Genomic DNA, 27,287 nt, shown 5'->3' with positions numbered 1-27,287 from the left:
ACAATCCCAAGGACCACAAGTGCACCATCTTGGGGACTTCCTGCAGCTCCACGTCGCCACATCCGGAGTACAACAAGCAGAACGAGGAAAATTGCATCATCCACGTCAGTCTCGAGAAAGGCAATGGGAAGGTGTACACAATAGCATTGTGGTACGTGCGTGGCATTCTTTCACGGCTCAGATACTACTTTATACCGATTCGGATGTCCAAGCCCCTGAGGTTGTTCTCCCGTTACGACGTCGGAGTTCCATGATTCCGGCGAGAGGGCCTGAACATCGGGCCGCCTGTAGTGGCGACAGTGAAAGGTGCGGGAGCCCCCCGACCACGGGTGAACAACAGAGGACAACAGAGGAGGATGACTGAACTTTGGTGCCTCCCCTCACAGTGGGAAACTTTGATTCCGCTGTGTGGGGATATCTATGTTAAAGACTATCATGTTCTGTGCTCTTTTTTATTCGTATGGCTGTATAATGACCACACATTTCACTGTACCAATTGGTACGTGACAAATAAATGTCTCTAGTCTCACTTGTCTTGTCTCAATACACCTACACTTTTTCCCTTCCTCTCCAGGTGACCAGTTTTTTGGTGTAACTGTATGGTAAATTAAATTTCATTGTACCTCGGTACACGTAATCACAGAGGACCATTGAAATGTTTATCAGACGGGTGATCAGGTAGCCCTCATAGGCCTAGTGTTCAGCAAAATGGTCGCCCAGTCTACGTTTGGAAATGTACTCATTGTTTTTTTTCTCTTCTGCCCCGAGTTGGTCATTCCAGACGGCAGCAACATCTATTACGCGGTAGGCCCCTCTGCGAACTTTGATTTCATCCAGAGGAAAAAGAAGAACTGCAGACAGGTAGGAAATGTCTCGGCCAACTCGGGCAGTCTAGTGTGGGAAGGTACTTGGTGATCATTTTCCAATGTTCAATAGATTCAGGATCAGTTCCTGTGGATTGTAGGATAGCTAATGTTATCCCACTTTTCAAGAAAGGAGTGAGAGAGAAAATGGGGAATTACAGACCAGTTAGCCTGACCGATGGTGGGAAAGATGCTGGAGTCAATTATTAAAGAGGTAATAATGGGGCATTTGCATAGCAGTAAAGGGATTAGTCCAAGTCAGCATGGATTTATGAAAGGCAAATCGTGATTGGCTAATCTTCTGGAATTTTTGAGGATGTGACAAGTAAAATGGATGAAGGGGAGCCAGTGGATGTAGTGTATCTAGGTTTTCAGAAAGCCTTTGATAAGGTCCCGCACGAGAGACTGGTGACTAAAATTAGAGCACATGGTTTTGGGGGTAGGAAGTTGACGGATAGAAAATTGGTGGGCAGACAGGAAGCAAAGAGTAGGAGTGATCAGGTCCTTTTCAGAATGGCAGGCAGTGACGAGTGGAGTGCCACAAGGCTCGGTGTTGGGGCCACAACTGTTTACCATATATATTAATGATTTGGAAGAGGGAATTAGGAGCAACACTAGCAAGTTTGCAGATGACACAATGCTGGGTGGCAGTGTGAATTGTGAAGAGGATGTTAGGAGATTGCAGGGTGACCTGGTCAGGTTGAGTGAGTGGACAGATGCGTGGCAGATGCAGTATAATATAGATAAATGTGAGGTTATCCACTTTGGTGGCAAAAACAAGGGGGAAGTTTATTATCTCAATGGGGTTAGGTTAGTTAAGGGGGAGGTGCAGCAAGACTTGGGTGTCCTTGTACACCGGTCACTGAAAGTTGGCGTGCGGGTACAGCAGGCAGTGAAGAAAGCTAATGGAATAACAAGAGGATTTCTGTATTGTAGAGGTTCTTCTGCAGTTGTATAAGGCTCTGGTAAGACCACATCTGGAGTATTGTGTACAGTTTTGTTCCACTAATTTGAAGAAGGACATCCTTGTGACTGGGGCAGTGCAGCATAGGTTCACGAGATTGATCCCTGTGAAAGATTGAAAAGACTAGGCTTGTATTCACTGGAGTTTAGAAGGATGAGGGGATATGAGGAGATGAGTCCTGGCCACACACTCATCTCCCTGCTACCTTCAGGTAGAAGGTACAGGAGCCTGAAGACTGCAACAACCAGGTTCAGGAACAGCTACTTCCCCTCAGCCATCAGGCTATTAAACCTGGCTCGGACAAAACTCTGACTATTAGCAACCACTTTCTGTTATTTGCACTACCAGTTTATTTATTCATGTGTGTATATATTTATTACATGGTATATGGACACATTTATCTGTTTTGTAGTAAATGCCTATTATTTTCTGTGTACTTAAGCAAAGCAAGAATTTCATTGTCCTATACAGGGACACATGACAATAAACTCACTTGAACTTGAACTTGAACTTGATATCTTATAGAAACATATAAAATTATAAAAGGACTGGACAGGCTAGCTGTAGGAAAAATGTTCCCAATGTTGGGCGACCCCAGAACCAGGGTCACAGTCTGAGAATAAAGGGGAGGCCATTTAGGACTGAGGTGAGAAAAAACCTTTTCACCCAGAGTTGTGAATTTGATCAATTCCCTGCCACAGAGGGCAGTGGAGGCCATATCACTGGATGGATTTAAGAAAGAGTTGGATACAGCTCTTGGGGCTGGTGGAATCAAGGGATATGGGGAGAAGGCAGGCACGGGTTATTGATTGGGGACCATCAGCCATGATCACAATGAATGGCGGTGCTGGCTCAAAGGGCTGAATGGCCTCCTCCTGCACCTATTTATGCTCTCACTCACTCTCACACCCACTCTCACTCACCCACTCGCTCTCACTCACCCTCTCACTCACTCCCACTCTTCACTCACTCTCACTCACTCACCCACTCACACTAACTCACTCATTCTCTCCCACTCAATCATTGATGCAATCACTCACTCACTCTCACACTCACTCACCTACAATCCCACCCACCCACCCATTCGCTCTCTCACCTACTCACTCTCTCTTCATTCACCCACTCACTCTCACACTGACACTCACTCACCCTCAATCTCACTCACTCTCTCTCACCCTCTCAATCTCTCACTCTTCACTCACTCACCCACTCACACTGACTCACTCTCACTCACTCACTGATGCACTCACTCACTCATCCACTCACTCTCACTCACTCTTCCACTCACTCTCACCCAATCTCACTCATTCTCACTCACATTCTTTACTCAATCTCACTCACCCACACCCTCTCTCTCTCTCTCTTTCACGAACTCACTCACTGTCATACTCACTCACTCACCCACTCACTCACTGTCATACAAATTCACTCACTCTCACTCTTCCCTCACTCACTCACTCACTCTTCAATCTACACCCACTTAATCGCACTCATTCTTCACTCACCGACTCACTCACCCACACACACTTACTCATCAACTCACTCTATCACTCTTCACTTACTCACTCTCACTCTTCATTCACCCACTCTCACTCACACTGACACTCTCACTCTCTAATTCACACTCTCACTTACTCACCCTGTCTCTCGCTCACTCTTCACTCACTCACGCTCATTCTCACTCACTCACTCTCACCCACTCACTCACACTCTCACTAACTCACCCCCACTCTCTCACCCACTCTTCACTCACTCACTCACTCACTCCCTTCACTCATTCACTCTCACTCACTTCACCCTCACTCACCCACCCTCACTCACCCACTCATCTCATTCACTCACTCAGTTACTTCAAAGTGCTGGAGTAACTCCGCAGTCGCTGGGGGGCCTGGTCTGGAAAAAGGCAGGTTTGTGATCCTTAGTGGAGGAGTTTTGATTGAGCGTGTGGATCCTGAGGAAGGATAAAGTGAAACTGAGATCTATGGAGTGAGCTGACTTATTCCAGCACTTTGTGGTGCAGCGGTAGAGTTGCTGCCTTACAGCGCCAGAGACCCGTATTCGACCCTGACCACGGGTGCTGCCTGTATTTACGTTCTCCCTGTGACCACGTGGGTTTTCCCCGGGTGCTCCGGCTTCCTCACACATTCCAAAGACGTGCAGGTTTGTAGGTTAATTGGCTGCTGCAAATCGTAAATTGTCCATGTTGTGTAGGATAGTGTGTGGGGATCGCTGGTCGGTGTGGACTAGGTGGGCCGAAGAGCCTGTTTCCGCGCTGTATCTGCAAAGTTGCTCAAAGAAGACTTGGCTGCTTTTTAAGCAATCATTGTGTTATGCAGAAGCAATACAGTGCAAGTGAAGCTTTGCATGTTGCAAGTGCATCACACCAATATTTAGTTTAGTTTACCTTAGAGAAACAGTCCCTTCGGCCCACTGAATCCATGCCGACCAGCGATCACCCCATTCAGTAGTTCTATGCTACACACTAAGAACAATTTACGGAACCTAACTAACCAATAACCCTGCACATCTTTGGGATGTGAGCGGAAATGGGATATGACAATAAAACATTCTTGACTCTTGAATCCGGAGGAAACCCACGTGTTCACAGGGCGAATGTGCAAACTGCGCATGGACAGCTCCTGAGGTCAGCATCGAACCCTGGTCTCTGGATCTGTGAGGCAGCAACAAATCTCATGATTTTATACACGTTTATAAGATCACCACTCATCCTATATATAGGATGGGAGCAGCTATGCTTGATGATAGAACTGGAAAGTTGGATTGGAAATATCTAAATACCTATCCTTACTGTTTTGTTTTCCAGCCGAATGAATAATCATCTTGCTCATCTGCCCACTCAATCGACACGGCTTCTTCGGGAGTCTCGTCATTGATCGGCACTGTTTCATGCTTGTCTTCCTGCCCCCACAATCCCAAGGACCACACGCGCACCATCTCTGGGACTTCCTGCAGCTCCACAGCGCCACTTCCGCAGTACAACAAGCAGAACGAGGAAAATTGCATTATTCACATCAGTCTCGAGAATGGCAATGGGAAGGTGTACAAAAGCATTGGGGTACGTGCATGGCATTCTTCCACGGCTCAGATACTACTTTATACCGATTCAGATGTCCAAGCCTCTGAGGTTGTTCTCCCATTCCGACGTCGGAGTTCCAGCATTCCGGCGAGAGGGCCTGAACATCGGGCCGCCGGTAGTGGCGACAGTTAGGGGTTCGGGAGACCCCCGACCACGGATGAACAACGGAGGATGACTGAACTTTGGTGCCTTCCCTCACAGTGGGAAACTTTGATTCCACTATGTGGGGATATCTATGTTAAAGACTATCATGTTCTGTGCTCTTTTTTATTCGTACGGCTATATGATGACCACACATTTCAATGTACGAATTGATACATGTGACAAATAAATGTCTCTTGTCTCTCTTGTCTTGTCTCAATAAACCTAGCGTCTGAAGTAAATACTTTTTCCCTTCCTCTCCAGGTGACCAACCAAAACAGGTACCCGTTTGTAATCCAGAGAGCCATGTCAAAGCAGAACCTGGAAGGAGATTGGAAAGAATATCAACTTGTCCAGATCCTCTCAGAAGACAGATGTGAGGAATAAAACATAGGTTCCTTGATGCTGAGGTTGCTGAAAAAAAACAAGATGGATGTGCTATCTGCACTGGTGAGGACTCGGAGGGAGTGCCATGCGTGCAGTGATCTTGGTGTTAACGGAGTCATGGCGCCATGAGAACATCCCGGAGTCTGGTGCGATAGTGGATGGCTTTCTGACTTCGGCGGACAGGGACTGCAGAGGAAGTGATAGCGGTCCGTACAACTCAGGTCACATCACGGTGAAGGAGCGTGTGTGTGGCCCAGACATTGAACTGATGGTTGTGGATCTCCGCTTATGCTGTGTGTGCTGGGGATTCTGTCATGCTGCTGCGGTGGCTGTTTATGATTAATCTTTAAGTAGTTTTGTATCTTAGTACTTTTTTGGTGTGACTGTCTGGTAAATCAAATTTCACTGTGCCTCGGTACACCTGATAACAGAGGACCATTGAAATGTTTATCAGACGGGTGATCAGGTAGGCCTCGTAGGCCTAATGTTCAGCGAAACGGTCACCCAGTCTACGTTTGGAAATGTACTCATTGTTTTTTTTCTCTTCTTCCCCAGAGTTGGTCATTCCAGACGGCGGCAACATCTATTACGTGGTAGGCCCCTCTGCGAACTTTGACTTAATCCTGAGGAAGAAGAAGAACTGCAGTCAGCTAGGAAATGTATCGGCCAACTGGTTAACTAAATGTGGATGTTTGGCTTTGTTTCCTGCAGGGCCACATTCAAACTAGTGAACCACCCTCTCTCCAGTCAGTGGCCAGATGATGAGCACTTTTGGAAAGTGTTTGTATTGGCCTTTTTGAACTTCTAGGCAGATGTTTCCTGTCTATTTCCCCCTCCTTCCCTCCCTCCCTGCCTAAAAATTTAATCTTCTCTTGGATATACAGAACTAGACCCACCTTCAACAAAGGACAGCTGAAAGGGGGTGTTGGTCACCAATGATATTGCACTTGTCTCCAAATTCTGGTAAGCTTTATAGAGAACTGTTATTTTGTGTGTACATTTGTAAATGAGATCTGTGTCATGGAGGGATCAGTGGAGCCGTAGCAGATGCTGAGTGGTCCCAACTATCTGGAAGGTGACTTTTATAGCTTTTCTGTCCTTTTATTCAGGGACAATGTTGGTGTGTTCTGCACAATACTCACACACATACACACTCTCACTCACTGTCTCTCACCCACTCTCACTTACCCACTCTCACTCACCCACTCTCTCACTCACTCTCTCCACTCACTCTCAATCACTCACACTCACTCACACTTCACTCACGCAGTCACTCACACTTCACTCACCCACTCACTCTTCACTCACTCTTATTCACTCACATTCACTCACCCACTCTCACTCACCCACTCGCACTCACTCACCCGCTCCCACTCTCAACTCACATTCACTCTCCCTCTCCCATTCACTCTCATTCCGTGTGCGGACTTGGCATCGAAGGACGAGATGCCTACGCAAAGAGGTGGAAGCCAAATATTCAAACGGAAACGACGCCGAAAAGCCAACTAACCGAAAGGAAACGATGCCGAAAAGCCAAATAACCGAAAGGCCAAACAACCGAAAAGGCGCAAGGCCGAAAAGCCAAATAACCGAAAGGGCGGGACATCTAAAAGCAATTCAACGAACGAGCGCATCGCCAAAAAGCAAAATAACACACATGACGTCGCTTAGGGGGTGGGACTTGTCAGCGATTGGTCCAGACCCCCGCGTCCATCACATCACTGGCCTGGGGAGACGGGAGGATTTTTTATTTTCCTTTGCCGATTTTAGACTTTCCTAAATATAAAATAAAACCCCATGTGATTGGAACTTTCGGTTTATTTAATAAAATAATAATTGGTTCCATAGGTATTTACACCAACTGTAACAATTATATTTTGACTACCACAATACATATACATACACAACCGAGCATCTTGAAGGCCACTGGTCCTTTTGGGTGTGAATCAAGAAACCAGACGATAAAAATGTGACTTTTTTTAAAGCATATTTTAGTTCCCTGAGTCTGGTCAGTGATATGAGTAAGTGTGTTATCGGCGTGAGTTAGTGTCAGCTTGCATGCCCGAGAGACGGGAAGAGCCCTAGTGAGACCACACATGAATGAATTAATTAATGAATGATATCTTTATTTCGAACGATTAAAATAAAGAAGAAAAGATGAAAATGAATAAAAGGAAAATTATATATATACATAAATACATACACGCATACATACATATACATGTACATATATACATACATACATATACACACATACACATATACATAACATATATGTACATACATAAATTAAAAAATCAAAAGCCAATTTCAACATAATACACATTAGACTCGTTCGAAAAGGGATAGGAAGAAGCCTATGCTTGTCAAGTCCTACCCCCATTCTTCACCATTAACAAATGCAAAATTCAATAAAATAAACTAAACAGACAATTCAAATAAAACTACTCCAATCAAGCTATTAAGAAAAAAAGAACAAAAAAAGAAAAGAACAAAAAGAACAAGCACCATTAACATCTGTGAGATTTACATTCTCCTTCCTCATTACTGTGCTTTTCAAAGATATATCTTTTGTACATTTTTTTAAATTGCATTATATTCATACTTTGTTTAATCGTTTCGTCAAGACCATTCCACAAAACCACCCCACAAATGGAAATACCCATACTTTTTAAATTGGTCCGAGCATAATGCTGTTTCAAGTTTAGTTTCCCTCTAAAGTTATAACCCCCCTCTCTGTCTCTGAACAGTTGTTGTATGTTTACAGGTAGCAGTTGATTTTTTGCTTTATAAATTATTTGTGCAGTCTTAAATTGGAGTATTGTGTGCAGTTTTGGTCCCCTAATTTGAGGAACGACATTCTTGCTATTGAGGATGTGCAGCGTAGGTTTACAAGGTTAATTCCCGGGTTGGCGGGACTGTCATATGCTGAGATATTGGAGCAGCTGGGCTTATACACTCTGGAGCTTAGAAGGATGAGAGGGTTGATGTAAGATATGAAAGATATAAGATTGTTAAGGGTTTGGACACGCTAGAGGCAGGGAACATGTTCCCGATGTTGGGGGAGTCCAGAACCAGGGGCCACAGTTTAAGAATAAGGAGTAAGCCATTTAGAATGGAGATGAGCAAACACTTTTTCTCACAGAGAGTGGTAAGTCTGTGGAATTCTCTGCCTCAGAGGGTGGTGGAGGCAGGTTCTCTGGATGCTTTCAAGAGAGAGCTAGATAGGGCTCTTAAAAATAGCGGAGTCAGGGGATATGGGGAGAAGGCAGGAACGAAGTACTGATTGGAGATGATCAGCCATGATCACATTGAATGGCGGTACTGGCTCGAAGGGCCGAATGGTCTCCTCCTGCACCTATTGTCTATTGTGTCCGCGCTGCCTCGGGCCATTATTCCCAGTAAGCAGAATTCTTCCAACTTCCGTGGTCCCCCAGCTGAGGTGGAGGGCGGACATGGCCGGACAGCACTGACCCCGAGAAGAGAGTGCGGGCTGTCCTGAGGGATGCGCTCCTTCGGCCGCTTACATCTTGGTGCTCGGGTTCAGAGTGCCCAGTGTCACCCTCCAGCCCTGGGCTGTCTTGTGTGCGAAGGTACTTGGTGATAATTTTCCAATGTTCAATAGATTCAGGATCAGTTCCTGTGGATTGTGGGATAGCTAATGTTATCCCACTTCTCAAGAAAGGAAAATGTGGAATTACAGATCAGTTAGCCTGATTTTGGTGGTGGGAAAGATGCTGGAGTCAATTATTAAAGAGGTAATAATGGGGTATTTGCATAGCAGTAACGGGATTAGTCCAAGTCAGCATGGATTTATGAAAGGAAAATCGTGCTTGGCTAATCTTCCGGAATTTTTTGAGGATGTGACAAGTAAAATGGATGAAGGGTGGCCAGTGGATGTAGTGTATCTAGGCTTTCAGAAAGCCTTTGATAAGGTCCCGCACGAGAGACTGGTGACTAAAATTAGAGCACATGATTTTGGGGGTAGGAAGTTGACGGATAGAAAATTGGTTGGCAGACAGGAAGCAAAGAGTAGGAGTGATCAGGTCCTTTTCAGAATGGCAGGCAGTGACAAGTGGAGTGCCGCAAGGTTCCGTGTTGGGGCTGCAACTGTTTACCATATACAGTATATTAATGATTTGGAAGAGGGAATTAGGAGCAACACTAGCAAGTTTGCGGATGACACAAAGCTGGGTGGCAGTGTGAACAGTGAAGAGGATGTTAGGAGATTGCAGGGTGACCTGTTCAGGTTGAGTGAGTGGACAGATACGTGGCAGATGCAGTATAATATAGATAAATGTGAGGTTATCCACTTTGGTGGCAAAAACAAGGGGGCAGATTATTATCTCAATGGGGTTAGGTTAGGTAAGGGGGAGGTACAGCGAGACCTGGGCGTCCTTGTACACCGGTCACTGAAAGTTGGCGTGCAGTACAGCAGGCAGTGAAGAAAGCTAATGGAATGTTGGCCTTCATAACAAGAGGATTTCAGTATAGGAGAGGTTCTTCTGCAGTTGTATAGGGCTCTGGTAAGACCACATCTGGAGTATTGTGTACAGTTTTGGTCTCCTAATTTGAGGAAGGACATCCTTGTGATTGAGGCAGTGCAGCATAGGTTCACGAGATTGATCCCTGGGATGGCGGGACTGTCATATGACGAAAGATTGAAAAGACTAGGCTTGTATTCACTGGAGTTTAGAAGGATGAGGGGGATCTTATGGAAATGTACAAAATTATAAAAGAACTGGACAGGCTAGATGTAGGAAAAATGTTCCCAAAGTTGGGCGAGTCCAGAACCAGGGGCCACAGTCTTAGAATAAAGGGGAGACAATTAAGACTGAGGTGAGAAAAAACCTTTTCACCCAGAGAGTTGCAAATTTGTGGAATTACATAGAAACATAGAAAATAAGTGCAGGAGTAGGCCATTCGGCCATTCGAGCCTGCACCGCCCTTCAATATGATCATGGCTGATCATCCAACTCAGTATCCTGTACCTGCCTTCTCTCCATACCCCCTGATCCCTTTAGCCACAATGGCCACATCTAACTCCCTCTTAAATATAGCCAATGAACTGGCCTCAACTACCTTCTGTGGCAGAGAGTTCCAGAGGTTCACCACTCTCTGTGTGAAAAATGTTTTTCTCATCTCGGTCCTAAAGGATTTCCTCTTTATCGTTAAACTGTGACCACTTGTGCTGGACTTCCCCAACATCGGGAACAAACTTCCTGCATCTAGCCTGTCCAACCCCTTAAGAATTTTGTAAGTTTCTATAAGATCCTGCCTCAATCTTCTAAATTCTAGCGAGTAGAAGCCAAGTCTATCCAGTCTTTCTTCATATGAAAGTCCTGACATCCCAGGAATCAGTCTGGTAAACCTTCTCTGTACTTCCTCTATGGCAAGAATGTCTTTCCTCAGATTTGGAGACCAAAACTGTACGCAATACTCCAGGTGTGGTCTCACCAAGACCCTGTACAATTGCAGTAGAACCTCCCTGCTCCTATACTCAAATCCTTTTGCTATGAATGCTAGCATACCATTTGCTTTCTTCACTGCCTGGTGCACCTGCATGCCTACTTTCAATGACTCATGTACCATTACACCTAGGTCTCGTTGCATCTCCCCTTTTCGTATTCAGCCACCAATTAGATAAAAGTCTACTTTCCTGTTTTTGCCACCAAAGTGGATAACCTCACATTTATCCACATTATACTGTATCTGCCATGCATTTGCCTACTCACCCAGCCTATTCAAGTCACCTTGCAGCCTCCTAGCATCCTCCTCACAGCTAACACTGCCCCCCAGCTCCGTGTCATCCGCAAACTTGGAGATGTTGCATTCAATTCCCTCGTCCAAATCATTAATATATATTGTAAATAGCTGGGGTCCCAGCACTGAGCCTTGCGGTACCCCACTAGTCACTGCCTGCCATTCTGAAAAGGACGCGTTGACTCCTACTCTTTGCTTCCTGTTTGCCAGCCAGTTCTCTGTCCACATCAATACTGAACCCCCAATACCGTGTGCTTTAAGTGTGTATACTAATCTCTTAAGTGGGACCTTGTCGAAAGCCTCCTGAAAGTCCAGATATAACACATCCACTGGTTCTCCCTTATTACTACTAGTTACATCCTCGAAAAATTCTATAAGATTCGTCAGACATAATTTACCTTTCGTAAATCCATGCTGAATTTGTCCAATGATTTCACCACTTTCCAAATGTGCTGCTATCCCATCTTTAATAACTGACTCTAGCAGTTTCCCCACTACCGATGTTAGACTAACTTGTCTGTTTTCTCTCTCCCTCCCTTTTTAAAAAATGGGGTTACGTTAGCTACCCTCCAATCCTCAGGAACTACTTCAGAATCTAAAGAGTTTTGAAAAATTATCACAAATGCATCCAGTATTTCTGGGGCTACTTCCTTAAGTATTCTGGGATGTAGCCTATCTGGCCCTGGGGATTTATCAGCCTTTAATCCATTCAATTTACCTAACACCACTTCCCGGCTAACCTGGATTTCACTCAGTTCCTCCATGTCATTTGACCCCTGCTATTTCCGGCAGATTATTTATGTCTTCCTTAGTGAAGACGGAACCAAAGTAGTTATTCAATTGGTCTGCCATGTCCTTGTTCCCCATGATCAATTCACCTGTTTCTGACTGCAAGGGACCTACTTTTGTTTTAACAAATCTCTTTCTCTTCACATATCTATAAAAGCTTTTGCAGTCAGTTTTTATGTTCCCTGCCGGTTTTCTTTCATAATCTATTTTCCCTTTCCTAATTAAGCCCTTTGTCCTCCTCTGCTGGACTGAATTTCTCCCAGTCCTCTGGTAGGCTGCATTTTCTGGCTAATTTGTACGCTTCATCTTTGATTTTGATACTATCCCTGATTTCCCTTGTTATCCACGGATGCACTACCTTCCCCGATTTATTCTTTTGCCAAACTGTGATGAACAATTGTTGTAGTTCACCCTTCCTTCCTTTCCATTGTATTAATCTCCTCTCTAACCAGTAACGCTACCCCCATCTCCTTTTCCTTTCTGTCTATCCCTGCTGAATATTGAATATCCCTGGATGTTCAGCTTCCAGCCTTGGTCACCCTGGAGCCATGTCTATATCCCAACTATATCATAATCATTAATAGCTATCTGCACATTCAACTCATCACCTTATTACGAATGCTCCTTGCATTGAGATACAAAGCCTTCAGGCTTGTTTTTACAACGCTCTTACCCCTTATACAATTATGTCGAAAAGTGGCTCTTTTTGATTATTGCCCTGGCTGCCTGCCACTTTTACTTTTCACCTTGCTACCTATTGCTTCTACCCTCATTTTACACCCCTCTCTCTCTCTGCTCACACATTTAAGAACCCCACCACCTCTTACTCTGTTTATTATTTTTTTCTCCTTTCCCCCCTACATGTTGGGTCTGAGTGCTTCCCTTCTCTGTCTCCTACCTCTCAAATTGTCTACTATCTTCCTCTATTTGAGTCCCTCCCCCCACTCGTTCTAGTTTAAAGTCTCCGCAGTAGCCTTTGCAAATCTCCCCGCCAGGATATTGGTCCTCCTCGGGTTCAAGTGCAACCCGTCCTTTTTATACACGTCACACCTTTCACAAAAGAGTCCCAATGATCCAGAAACTTGAATCCCTGCCCTCTGCACCAGTCTTTCAGCCACTCATTTATCCTCCACCTCGCTCCATTCCTACTCTCACTGCCGCGTGGCACAGTCAGTAATCCCGAGATTGTTACCTTTGCGATCCTTCTCCTTAACTCTCCTCCTAACTCCCTAAATTCTCCTTTCAGGACCTCTTCTCTTTTTCTACCTATGTCATTGGTACCTATATGTACCACGACCTCGGGCTCCTCTCCCTCCACAGAGGGCAGTGGAGGCCAAATCACTGGATGGATTTAAGAGAGTTAGATAGCGCTCTTGGGGCTAGTGGAATCAAGGGATATGGGGAGAAGGCAGGCACGGGTTATTGATTGGGGACGATCAGCCATGATCACAATGAATGGCGGTGCTGGCTGGAAGGACCGAATGGCCTCCTCCTGTACCTATTTATGCTCTCACACCCACTCTCACTCACCCACTCGTTTTCACACTCACTCACTCTCACTTACCCATTCACTCACTTTCACACCCACTCTCACTCACCCACTCACTATCACTCTTCACTCACTCACCCTACATTCACTCACTCACTTGCACTCTAACTCATTCTCACTCACCCACACACACTTACTCAGTCTCACTCACCCACCCACTCACTCTATCACCCACTCACTCATTCACTCGCTCTCTCACTCACCCACTCCCTCTCCATTCACCCACACACTCACTCACATTCAATGTCGGGAGCTCGCAGGTCACAGGCTGGTGCCTGTTTTCCGGAGCACCCGTTGCAACAGCTGCGTCCGCTGGACTGGAGGGCGGCAGCTTCGACCACCCCCGGGCCGCGGAGCTTGAACCGCGGGACTGACTTACCATCGCCCGGTGGGGTATCGCCTCGGCGCAGAGGGAGAAGAGGAGGGAAGAGACAGTAACTCTAAGACTTTTGCCTCCATCACAGTGAGGAGGTGTTTGGTGAACTCACTGTGGTGGATGTTAATTTGTGTTTATTGTGTTTTGTTATTATTACATGTATGGCTGCAGGCAACAGCAATAAAGGATTCAATTCAATTCAATTGGCTCTCACTCACTCACCCACACTCTCATTCAATCTCATTCACTCGCTCTCACTCACTCCATCTCTCACTGAATCTCATTCACTCAGTCTCTCACTCAGCCACTCACACACTCTCACTCACACTAACTCACTCATTCTCTCCCACTCAATCACTGATGCAATCACACTCACTTACTCTCAGTAACTCTTCACTCACTACTCACTCCCACCCACTCACTCACCCACTCGCTCTCCCTCACCTACTCACTCTCTTTTCATTCACCCACACTCACTCACACTCTCACTCACTCATCCACTCACACTCCCTCTCTCACTCACTCACACTCTCTCACTCATACTCTGTCTCTCACTATTCACGCACTCACCCACTCACACTAACTCACTCTCTCTCACTCAATCACTGATGCACTCACTCACTCATCCACACTCTCACTCACTCACTCTCTCTTTCACAAACTCACTCTCACTCAGCCACTCACTCACTGTCATACTCACTCACTCACTCTCATTCACCCACTCACTCTTCACTCACTCTACACCCACTCACACACTCTCACACACTCATTCTTCACTCACCCACACACTCACTCTATCACTCTTCATTTACTCACTCTCACTCTTCATTCACCGACTCTCACACTGACACTCACTCACACTCTCACTCTCTAATTCACTCACTCTCACTCACCCTCTGTCTCTTTCTCACTTTTCACTCGCTCACCCACTCACTCTCACTCATCCACACACTCACTCATTCTCACCCACTTAAACACCGACACTCACACTCTCCCACCCACTCACCCACACTCACACTCACTCTTAGTTGCTGGGGTGCCTGGTCTGGAGAAAGGCAGGTTTGTGATCCTTAGTGGAGGTCACGTAAGTGGAGGAGTTTTGATTGCCGTGTGGATCCTGAGGAAGGATAAAGTGAAGCTGAGATCTATGGAGTGTGCTGACTTATTCCAGTACTTTGTGGTGCAGCAGTAGAGCTGCTGCCAGAGACCCGTATTCGATCCTGACCACGGTTGCTGCCTGTACGGAGATTACGTTCTCCCTGAGACCACGTGGGTTTTCCCCGGGTGCTCCAGCTTCCTGCCACATTCCAAAGACGTGCAGGTTTGTAGGTTAATTGGCTGCTGCAAGTCGTAAATTGTCCATGGTGTGTAGGATAGTGTGTGGGGATCGCTGGTCGGTCTGGACTCAGTGGTCCGAAGAGCCTGTTTCCGCACTGTATCTGCAAAGTCGCTCAAATAAGACAACTGCTTTTTAAGCATACGTTGTGTTATGCAGAAGCAATACAGTACAAGTGAAGCTTTGCATGTTGCAAGTGCATCACACCAATATTTAGTTTAGTTTACCTAAGAGAAACAGTCCCTTCAGCCCACTGAATCCATGCCGACCAGCGATCAGTAGTTCTATGCTACACACTAAGAACAATTTACGGAACCTAAGTAACCAATAACCCTACACATCTTTGGGATGTGAGAGGAAATGGGATATGACAATAAAACATTCTTGACGCTTGAAACCGGAGGAAACCCACGTGTTCACAGGGCGAATGTGCAAACGGCGCATGGACAGCTCCTGAGTTCAGGATCGAACCCTGGTCTCTGGATCTGTGAGGCAGCAACAAATCTCATGATTTTAAACATGTTTATAAGATCACCACTCATCCTATATAGAGGATGGGAGCAGTCTGGCTTGATGATAGAACTGGAAAGTTGGATTGGAAATAACTAAATACCTATACTTACTGTTTTGTTTTCCAGCCGCTTTTATCATTATCATCTTGCTCATCTGCCCACTCAATCGACACGGCCTCTTCGGGAGTCTCGTCATTGATCGGCACCGTTTCATGCTTGTCTTCCTGCCCCCACAATTCCAAGGACCACAAGCCCACCATCTCGGGGACTTCCTGCAGCTCCACAGCGCCACTTCCGGAGTACAACAATCAGAACGAGGAAAATTGCATCATCCACGTCAGTCTCGAGAATGGCAATGGGAAGGTGTACAAAAGAATTTTGGTACGTGCATGGCATTCTTCCACGGCTCAGATACTACTTTATACCGATTCGGATGTCCAAGTCCTGAAGGTTGTTCTCCCGTGCCGACGTCGGAGTTCCAGCATTCCAGCGAGAGGGCCTGAACATCGGGCCGCCTGTAGTGGCGACAGTGAGGGGTTCGGGAGCCCCCCGACCACGGATGAACAACAGAAGATGACTGAACTTTGGTGCCACTGTGTGGGGATATCTGTTAAAGACTATCATGTTCTGTGCTCTTTTTTATTCGTATCGCTGTATTGGTACATGTGACAAATAAACGTCTCTTGTCTCTCTTGTCTTGTCTCAATACACCTAGCGTCTGAAGTAAACACTTTTTCCCTTCCTGTCCAGGTGACCAACCAAAACAGGTCCCCGTTCGTAATCCAGAGAGCCATGTCAAAGCACAACCTGGAAGGAGATTGGAAGGAATATCAGCTTGTTCAGATCCCCGCAGAAGACAGATGTGAGGAATAAAACATAGGTTGCTTGATGCCGAGGTCACCGAAAAAAACATGAAGGATGCGCTGCCTGCAGACAAAGTGATAGCGGTCCGTACAACCCAGGTCACATCACAGTGAAGGAGCGTGCGTGTAGCCGACATTGAACTGATGGCTGTGGATCGCCGCTTATGCTGTGTGCCCTGGGGATTCTCACATGCCGCTGCGGTCGCTGTTTAAACATATTTAATTTTTAAGTAGTTTTGTATCTTGGTGCTTTTTTGGTGCGACTGTCTGGTAATTCAAATTTCACTGTGTCTCGGTACACGTGACAACAGAGGACCATTGAAATGTTTATCAGACGGGTGATCAGGTAGGCCTCGTAGGCCGAGTGTTCAGCGAAACGGTCGCCAAGTCTACGTTTGGAAATGTTCTCATTGTTTTTTTTCTCTTCTGCCCCCAGAGTTGGTCATTCCAGACGGCGGAAACATCTATTACGCGGTAGGCCCCTCTGCGAACTTTGACTTCATCCTGAGGAAGAAGAACTGCAGTCAGCTAGGAAATGTATCGGCCAACTCATTAACTAAATGTGGTTGTTTGGCTTTGTTTCCTGCAGCGCCACATTCACACTAGTGAACCACCCTCTCTCCAGTCAGTGGCCAGATGATGAATGCTTTTGGAAAGTGTTTGGATTGGTCTTTTGAACTCCTAGGCAGATATTTCCTGTCTATTTCCCCCTCCCTCCCTGCCTAATAATTTAATCTCCTCTTGGATATACAGAACTAGACCCACCTTCAACAAAGCACAGCTGAAAGTTTTCGAATGATATTTAACGATTCCAAATTCTGGTCAGCTTTATAGATAACTGTTATTTTGTGTGCACATGTTAAAATGAGATGTGTGTCATCGAGGGACCAGTGGAGCCGTAGCAGATGCTGAGTGTTCCCAACTATCTGTGAGGTAACTTTTATAGGTTTTCTGTCCTTTTATTCAGGGACAATGTTGGTCTTTACACACGCGCACGCACGCACGCACGCACACACACTCTAGTAAATCTCCTCTGTACTCTCTCTATTTTGTTGACATCCTTCCTATAATTAGGCGACCAAAATTGTACACCATACTCCAGAATTGGCCTCACCAATGCCTTGCACAATTTTAACATTACATCCCAACTTCTATACTCAATGCTCTGATTTATAAAGGCCAGCACACCAAAACCTTTCTTTACCACCCTAGCTACATGAGATTCCACCTTCAGGGAACCGTGCAGTTATTCCTAGATCCCTCTGTTCAACTGCATTCCTCAATTTGCTACCATTTACCATGTACGTCCTATTTTGATTTGTCCTGCCAAGATGTAGCACCTCACACTTATCAGCATTAAACTCCATCTGCCATCTTTCAGCCCACTCTTCCAACTGGCATAAATCTCTCTGTAGACTTTGAAAATCTACTTCATTATCCACAACACCACCTATCTTGGTATCATATGCATATTTAATAATCCAATTTACCACACCATCATCCAGATCATTGATGTACATGACAAACAACAGTGGCCCGAACACAGATCCCTGTGGCACCCCACTAGTCACTGGCCTCCAACCTGACAAACAGCCATCCACCATCACTCTCTGGCATCTCCCATTCAGCCACTGTTGAATCCATCTTGCTACTCCACCATTAATACACAATTGAACCTTCTTAACCAATCTTCCATGAGGAACCTTGTCAAAGGCCTTACTGAAGTCCATATATACAACATCCACTGCTTTACCCTCATCAATTTCCCGAGTAACCTCTTCAAAAAATTCAAGAAGATTAGTCAAACATGACCTTCCAGGCACAAATCCATGTTGACTGTTCCTAAACATACCCTGTTTATCCAGATGCTTATATATATTATCTCTAAGTATCCTTTCCATTAATTTGCCCACCACTGACGTCAAACTAACAGGTCTATAATTGCTAGGTTTACTCTTAGAACCCTTTTTAAACAATGGAACAACATGCGCAGTACGCCAATCCTCCGGCACTATTCCCGTTTCTAATGACATTTGAAATATTTCTGTCAGAGCCCCTGCTAAATCTTACCAACTTGTAAGTGTACTTTAGTTGCAGAATATATGGAGCTTCTGGCTGCATTCATGCTGCCACCAGCTTCAGTGAACCGCTTACTGCTGATACGAATGAGGCTTTGACCTCCAGGTTCTCCCTGTTGAATGGGGTTTACCTGAATAGTAGATTCAGCGGCATTTAAAAAAAATGTAATAATGCCTGACTGCATGTTTTGGGATGGCAACCTTTCTGCCAGGCATGATACTTTAGACACATGCCCTATCCCTTGGATATGCTCCATAGCTCAACTTCGGCATCAGATTTATACTGACCCGGCATGCTCCCTGCTCTATAAAAGAGACACATTAAGTACCCCTATACAAGGTGCTACTGGCACGGGCTTTTCCATAAACCCTTGCTCCTTCCCCTAGAGGGAAATATAAAGCAGCCCTGTTATAAGGTGCTGCTGGTGCTGGCTCTAACATAAGCCTAAACCACCATAGAATAGGCATGCATTTGAAGCAGCCCTGTTATAAGGTGCTGCTCGCGCTGACTCTCTCATAGGCCAAACTCTGTTATTAGTCTAGGCATCAACATGAAGCAGCCTTGTCAAAAAAAGGTGCTGCTGGCGCTGGCTCTTCAATAGGCCTACGCTGGCAAAAACTAGGCATATACTTTAAGCAGCCCTATTATAAGGCACTGCTGACGCTGGCTCTCTCATTGGCCTGCGATGCCATAGACTATGCATGCATTTTAAACAGCCCTATCTCAAGGTGCTGCTGGCATGGGCACTCCTATAGACCCGTGCTGCCATAGACTAGGTATCAAACAGCCCTATCTCAAGGTGCTGCTGGAGTGAGTTCTTCCATAGGCCCACGCTGCCATAGACTAAGTGTCAAGCAGCCCTGTTCCAAGATACTGTTGGCACGGGCTCTCACATAGGCCCACGCTGTCATATAGTAGGCATTCAAATAAGCACCCCTATTCCAAGGTGCTGCTGGTGCAGGCTCCTCCATAGCCATGCTTACACACTTCCTAGTGTGTCTAGATGGAGCATCTTCTCCATTATAATTCCCATCCTAACCAACCTTAAAACAAAGATTTTTATAATTTACTTGGAGGGCAACCCTCCCAGCACTAATGCTGACCTTTGAGGTTAGTTTTGATCCCATATCCTGGGGACCACTGTAGTCTGGAAACCGTCTTGCTAATGGATTTTCCTACCCTGGGAACATCAGCATTTGTATATTTTACTGGAGGCGAACCCTGCCGGTACTGGGGCTGACCATCTAATCGGTTTTCTCCCCATATCGGGGAACCCCATATCTATATCTATTACCGGAGGGCAAACCTGCCGGTATATAGGGTTAACCGTCTGAACGGTTTTACCCCACTATAGCAGGGAACCCCACCATTTATATCTATTACCGGAGGGAAACCCTCACGGTAATAGAGATAGCCGTTCTTTAAACAGAGCCTCCAGAGGAACCCACTCCTCTGAGAATAACTTTTTATTTAAAAGTACCCGTAATTACCTGGGTCTCTGGCACTCAGCAAATCTAATGCTGCTGCAGTGCGACTATAACTGGGATATTCCCCAGCGTTTTTAAGACATTTTTTAAAAATCGCAGACCCGACTTACCAGCTATACTGGTTCCTTTGTTGGCCTCGCGAAATATTGGCAGGAAACCTCTGTAAAAGAGGTTCCTGCACGAAATCTAAGAAAGGTAAGAAATAGAAACCTTACCTTCTTAGTTTGACTTACCGGTGGCAAGCAGCGACATGCTTGCCAGTCCAGTGCTACCGCCATGCGAACGACGATATGACGCACATGCGCACGGACGGGGTCTTCTTCACGTAGTCACTCACGTGACTCCGAAGTGCAGTTTTGGTCCCCTAATTTGAGGAGGGACATTCTTGATATTGAGGGAGTGCAGCGTAGGTTTACAAGTTTAATTCTGGGGTTGCCAGGACTGTCATATGCTGAGAGAATGGAGAAACTGGGCTTGTACACTCTGGAGCTTAGAAGGATGAGCGGGTATCTCTTTGAAACATATAAGATTGTTAAGGGTTTCGACACGCTAGAGGCAGGAAACATGTTCCCGATGTTAGGGGAGTCCAGAACCAGGGGCCACAGTTTAAGAATAAGGAGTAAGCCATTTAGAATGGAGACGAGCAAACACTTTTTCTCACAGAGAGTAGTAGGTCTGTGGAATTCTCTGCCTCAGAGGGTGGTTGAGGCAGGTTCTCTGGATGCTTTCAAGAGAGAGCTAGATAGGGCTCTTAAAAATAGCGGAGTCAGGGGATATGGGGAGAAGGCAGGAACGAGGTACTGATTGGGGATGATCAGCCATGATCAAATTGAATGGCGGTGCTGGCTCGAAGGGCCGAATGGTCTCCTCCTGCACCTATTGTCTAGACCAGTGTCACCCTCCAGCCCCGGGCTGTCTTGTGTGGGAAGGTACTTGGTGATAATTTTCCAATGTTCAATAGATTCAGGATCAGTTCCTGTGGATTGTGGGATAGCTAATTTTATCCCACTTTTCAAGAAAGGAAAATGAGGAATTACAGATCAGTTAGCCTGATTTTGGTGGTGGGAAAGATGCTGGAGTCAATTATTAAAGAGGTAATAATGGGGTATTTGCATAGCAGTAACGGGATTAGTCCAAGTCAGCATGGATTTATGAAAGGAAAATCGTGCTTGGCTAATCTTCCGGAATTTTTTGAGGATGTGACAAGTAAAATGGATGAAGGGGAGCCAGTGGATGTAGTGTATCTAGGCTTTCAGAAAGCCTTTGATAAGGTCCCGCAAGAGACACTGGTGACTAAAATTAGAGCACATGATTTTTGAGGGTAGGAAGTTGACGGTTAGAAAATTGGTTGGCAGACAGGAAGCAAAGAGTAGGAGTGATCAGGTCCTTTTCAGAATGGCAGGCAGTGACAAGTGGAGTGCCGCAAGGCTTGGTGTTGGGGCTGCAACTGTTTACCATATACAGTATATTAATGATTTGGAAGAGGGAATTAGGAGCAACACTAGCACGTTTGCGGATGACACAAAGCTGGGTGGCAGTGTGAACTGTGAAGAGGATGTTAGGAGATTGCAGGGTGACCTTTTCAGGTTGAGTGAGTGGACAGATGCGTGGCAGATGCAGTATAATATAGATAAATGTGACGTTATCCACTTTGGTGGAAAAACAAGGGGGCAGATTATTATCTCAATGGGGTTAGGTTAGGTAATGGGGAGGTACAGCGAGACCTGGGCGTCCTTGTACACCGGTCACTGAAAGTTGGCGTGCAGGTACAGCAGGCAGTGAAGAAAGCTAATGGAATGTTGGCCTTCATAACAAGAGGATTTCAGTATAGGAGTTGAGAGGTTCTTCTGCAGTTGTATAGGGCTCTGGTAAGACCACATCTGGAGTATTGTGTACAGTTTTGGTCTCCTAATTTGAGGAAGGACATCCTTGTGATTGAGGCAGTGCAGCATAGGTTCACGAGATTGATCCCTGGGATGGTGGGACTGTCATATGAGGAAAGATTGAAAAGACTAGGCTTGTATTCACTGGAGTTTAGAAGGATGAGGGGGATGTTATAGAAACGTATAAAATTATAAAAGAACTGGACAGGCTAGATGTAGGAAAAATGTTTCCAAAGTTGGGCGAGTCCAGAACCAGGGGCCACAGTCGTAGAATAAAGGGGAGACAATTAAGACTGAAGTGAGGAAAAAACCTTTTCACCCAGAGAGATGCAAATTTGAGGAATTACATAGAAAATAGGTGCAGGAGTAGAGGCCATTCGACCCTTCGAGCCTGCACCGCCATTCAATATGATCATGGCTGATCATGCAACTCAGTATCCTGTGCCTGCCTTCTCTCCATACCCCATGATCCCTTTAGTCACCAGGGCCACATCTAACTCCCTCTTAAATATAGCCAATGAACTGGCCTCAACTACCTTCTGTGGCAGAGTTCCAGAGGTTCACCACTCTCTGTGTGAAAAATGTTTTTCTCATCTCGGTCCTAAAGGATTTCCCCTTTATCGTTAAACTGTGACCACTTGTCCAGGACTTCCCCAACATCGGGAACAATCTTCCTGCACATAGCCTGTCCAACCCCTAAAGAATTTTGGAAGTTTCTATAAGATCCCGCCACAATCTTCTAAATTCTAGCGAGTACAAGCCGAGTCTATCCAGTCTTTCTTCATATGAAAGTCCTGACATCCCAGGAATCAGTCTAGTAAACCTTCTCTGTACTCCCTCTATGGCAAGAATGTCTTTCCTCAGATTTGGAGACCAAACCTGTACGCAATACTCCAGGTGTGGTCTCACCAAGACCCTGTACAATTGCAGTAGAACATCCCTGCTCCTATACTCAAATTCTTTTGCTATGAATGCTAGCATACCATTCGCTTTCTTCACTGCCTGGTGCACCTGCATGCCTACTTTCAATGACTCGTGTACCATTACACCTGGGTCTCGTTGCATCTCCCCTTTTCCTAATCGGCCACCAATTAGATAATAGTCTACTTTCCTGTTTTTGCCACCAAAGTGGATAACCTCACATTTATCCACATTATACTGTATCTGCCATGCATTTGCCTACTCACCCAGCCTATCCAAGTCACCTTGCAGCCTCCTAGTATCCTCCTCACAGCTAACACTGCCCCCCAGCTTCGTGTCATCCGCAAACTTGGAGATGTTGCATTCAATTCCCTCGTCCAAATCATTAATATATATTGTAAATAGCTGAAGTCCCAGCACTGAGCCTTGCAGTACCCCACTAGTCACTGCCTGCCATTCTGAAAAAGACCCGTTTACTCCTACTCTTTGCTTCCTGTTTGCCAGACAGTTCTCTGTCCACATCAATACTGAACCCCTAATACCGTGTGCTTTAAGTGTGTATACTAATCTCTTATGTGGGACCTTGTCGAAAGCCTTCGGAAAGTCCAGATATAACACATCCACTGGTTCTCCCTTATCCACTCTACTAGTTACATCCTCGAAAAATTCCTTAAGTACTCTGGGATGCAGCCTATCTGGCCCTGGGGATTTATCGGCCTTTATTCCATTCAATTTACCTAACACCACTTATATAACCATATAACCATATAACAATTACAGCACGGAAACAGGCCATCTCGGCCCTACAAGTCCGTGCCAAACAACTTTTTTCCCTTAGTCCCACCTGCCTGCACTCATACCATAACCCTCCATTCCCTTCTCATCCATATGCCTATCCAATTTATTTTTAAATGATACCAACGAACCTGCCGCCACCACTTCCACTGGAAGCTCATTCCACACCGCTACCACTCTCTCAGTAAAGAAGTTCCCCCTCATGTTACACCTAAACTTCTGTCCCTTAATTCTGAAGTCATGTCCTCTTGTTTGAATGTTCCCTATTCTCAAAGGGAAAAGCTTGATCACATCAACTCTGTCTATCCCTCTCATCATTTTAAAGACCTCTATCAAGTTCCCGGCTAACCTGGATTTCACTCAGTTCCTCCATCTCATTTGACCCGCGGTCCCGTTATTTCCGGCAGATTATTTATGTCTTCCTTAGTGAAGACGGAACCAAAGTAGTTATTCAATTGGTCTGCCATGTCCTTGTTCCCCATGATCAATTCACCTGTTTCCGACTGCAAGGGACCTACATTTGTTTTAACTAATCTCTTTCTCTTCACATATCTATAAAAACATTTGCAGTCAGTTTTTATGTTCCCTACCGGTTTTCTTTCATAATCTATTTTCCCTTTCCTAATTAAGCCCTTTGTCCCCCTCTGCTGGACTCTGAATTTCACCAAGTCCTCTGGTAGGCTGCTTTTTTCTGGCTAATTTGTACACTTCATCTTTGGTTTTGATACTATCCCTGATTTCCCTTGTTATCCACGGATGCACTACCTTCCCTGATTTATTCTTTTGCTCACTTTTCACTCGCTCACCCACTCACTCACCCACTCACCCTCACTCATTCACACCCACTCAATCACGGACACACAATCTCACTCACCCACACTCTCTCTCTCACACTCACTCTTAGTCGCTGGGGTGCCTGGTCTGGAGAAAGGCGGGTTTGTGATCCTTAGTGGAGGTTACGTAAGTGGAGGAGTTTTGATTGAGCGTGTGGTCCTGAGGAAGGATAAAATGAAGCTGAGATCTATGGAGTGAGCTGACTTATTCCAGTACTTTGTGGTGCAGCGGTAGAGTTGCTGCTAGAGGACCGTATTTGATCCTGACCACGGGTGCTGCCTGTACGGTTTACGTTCTCCCTGTGACCACGTGGGTTTTCCCCGGGTGCTCCGGCTTCCTCACACATTCCAAAGACGTGCAAGTGAAGCTTTGCATGTTGCAAGTGCATCACACCAATATTTAGTTTAGTTTACCTTAGAGAAACAGTCCCTTCGGCCCACTGAATCCATGCCGACCAGCGATCACCCCATTCAGTAGTTCTATGCTACACACTAAGAACAATTTACGGAACCTAAATAACCAATAACCCTACACATCTTTGGGATGTGAGAGGAAATGGGATATGACAATAAAACATTCTTGACTCTTGAATCCGGAGGAAACCCACATGTTCACAGGGCGAATGTGCAAACTGCGCATGGACAGCTCCTGAGGTCAGGATCGAACCCTGGTCTCTGGATCTGTGAGGCAGCAACAAATCTCATGATTTTAAACATGTTTATAAGATCACCACTCATCCTATATAGAGGATGTGAGCAGTCTGGCTTGATGATAGAACTGGAAAGTTGGATTGGAAATATCTAAATACCTATACTTACTGTTTTGTTTTCCAGCCGAATGAATCATTATCATCTTGCTCATCTGCCCACTCCAATGGACACGGCCTCTTCGGGAGTCTCGTCATTGATCGGCACCGTTTCATGCTTGTCTTCCTGCCCCCACAATTCCAAGGACCACAAGCCCACCATCTCGGGGACTTCCTGCAGCTCCACAGCGCCACTTCCGGAGTACAACAAGCAGAACGAGGAAAATTGCATCATCCACGTCAGTCTCGAGAATGGCAATGGGAAGGTGTACAAAAGATTATTGGTACGTGCATGGCATTCTTCCACGGCTCAGATACTACTTTATACCGATTCGGATGTCCAAGCCCCTGAGGTTGTTCTCCCGTTCCGACGTCGGAGTTCCCGCATTCCAGCGAGAGGGCCTGAACATCGGGTTGCCTGTAGTGGCGACAGTGAGGGGTTCGGGAGCCCCCTGACCACGGATGAACAACAGAGGATGACTGAACTTTGGTGCCTTCCCTCACAGTGGGAAACTTTGATTCCACTGTGTGGGGATATCTATGTTAAAGACTATCATGTTCTGTGCTCTTTTTTATTCGTATGGCTGTATGATGACCACACATTTCACTGTACCAATTGGTACGTGACAAATAAATGTCTCTAGTCTCTCTTGTCTTGTCTCAATACACCTAGCGTCTGAAGTAAATACTTTTTCCCTTCCTCTCCAGGTGACCAACCAAAAGAGGTCCCCGGTCGTAATACAGAGAGCCATGTCAAAGCACAACCTGGAAGGAGATTGGAAGGATTATCAGCTTGTCCAGATCCCCGCAGAAGACAGATGTGAGGAATAAAACATAGGTTGCTTGATGCTGAGGTCACCGAAAAAAACAAGGATGCGCTGCCTGCAGAGAAAGTGATAGCGGTCCGTACAACTCAGGTCACATCACAGTGAAGGAGCGTGCGTGTAGCCGACATTGAACTGATGGCTGTGGATCGCCGCTTATGCTGTGTGCCATGGAAATTCTCACATGCCGCTGCGGTCGCTGTTTAAACATATTTAATCTTTAAGTAGTTAATCTTTAAGTAGTTAATCTTGGTGCTCTTTTGGTGCGACTGTCTGGTAATTCAAATTTCACTGTGTCTCGGTACACGTGACAACAGAGGACCATTGAAATGTTTATCAGACGGGTGATCAGGTAGGCCTCGTAGGCCTAGTGTTCAGCGAAACGGTCGCCAAGTCTACGTTTGGAAATGTTCTCATTGTTTTTTTTCTCTTCTGCCCCCAGAGTTGGTCATTCCAGACGGCGGAAACATCTATTACGCGGTAGGCCCCTCTGCGAACTTTGACTTCATCCTGAGGAAGAAGAACTGCAGTCAGCTAGGAAATGTATCGGCAAACTCGTTAACTAAATGTGGTTGTTTGGCTTTGTTTCCTGCAGGGCCACATTCACACTAGTGAACCACCCTCTCTCCAGTCAGTGGCCAGATGATGAACGCTTTTGGAAAGTGTTTGGATTGGTCTTTTGAACTCCTAGGCAGATATTTCCTGTCTATTTCCCCCTCCCTCCCTGCCTAATAATTTAATCTCCTCTTGGATATACAGAACTAGACCCACCTTCAACAAAGCACAGCTGAAAGGTGTCGAATGATATTTCACGTCTCCAAATTCTGGTCAGCTTTATAGAGAACTGTTATTTTGTGTGTACATTTTAAAATGAGATCTGTGTCATGGAGGGACCAGTGGAGCCGTAGCAGATGCTGAGTGGTCCCAACTACTGGAAGGTGACTTTTACAGCTTTTCTGTCCTTTTATTCAGGGACAATGTTGGTGTGTTCTGAACAATCCTCACACACACACACACAC

At 45.7% G+C, this 27,287-nt stretch overlaps 2 long non-coding RNA genes across 2 annotated transcripts; one reads left to right on the top strand and one right to left on the bottom strand.

Annotated features, from left to right (window-relative positions):
* Positions 1–16,149, top strand: LOC116968989. The gene is made up of 3 exons (XR_004410581.1): positions 1–19; positions 3,848–3,849; positions 16,096–16,149. It is a non-coding gene; the product is annotated as an uncharacterized LOC116968989 (long non-coding RNA).
* Positions 6,283–27,287, bottom strand: LOC116968990. The gene is made up of 3 exons (XR_004410582.1): positions 27,276–27,287; positions 12,785–12,799; positions 6,283–6,589 (listed from the first exon to the last, which is right to left on the bottom strand). It is a non-coding gene; the product is annotated as an uncharacterized LOC116968990 (long non-coding RNA).

Source organism: Amblyraja radiata, chromosome 49 (genome assembly GCF_010909765.2).
Source record: "Amblyraja radiata isolate CabotCenter1 chromosome 49, sAmbRad1.1.pri, whole genome shotgun sequence".
Lineage (NCBI taxonomy): Eukaryota > Metazoa > Chordata > Chondrichthyes > Rajiformes > Rajidae > Amblyraja > Amblyraja radiata.
The sequence above is the reverse complement of the archived record's forward strand: the minus strand, read 5'-3'. Positions and strand labels throughout refer to the sequence as shown.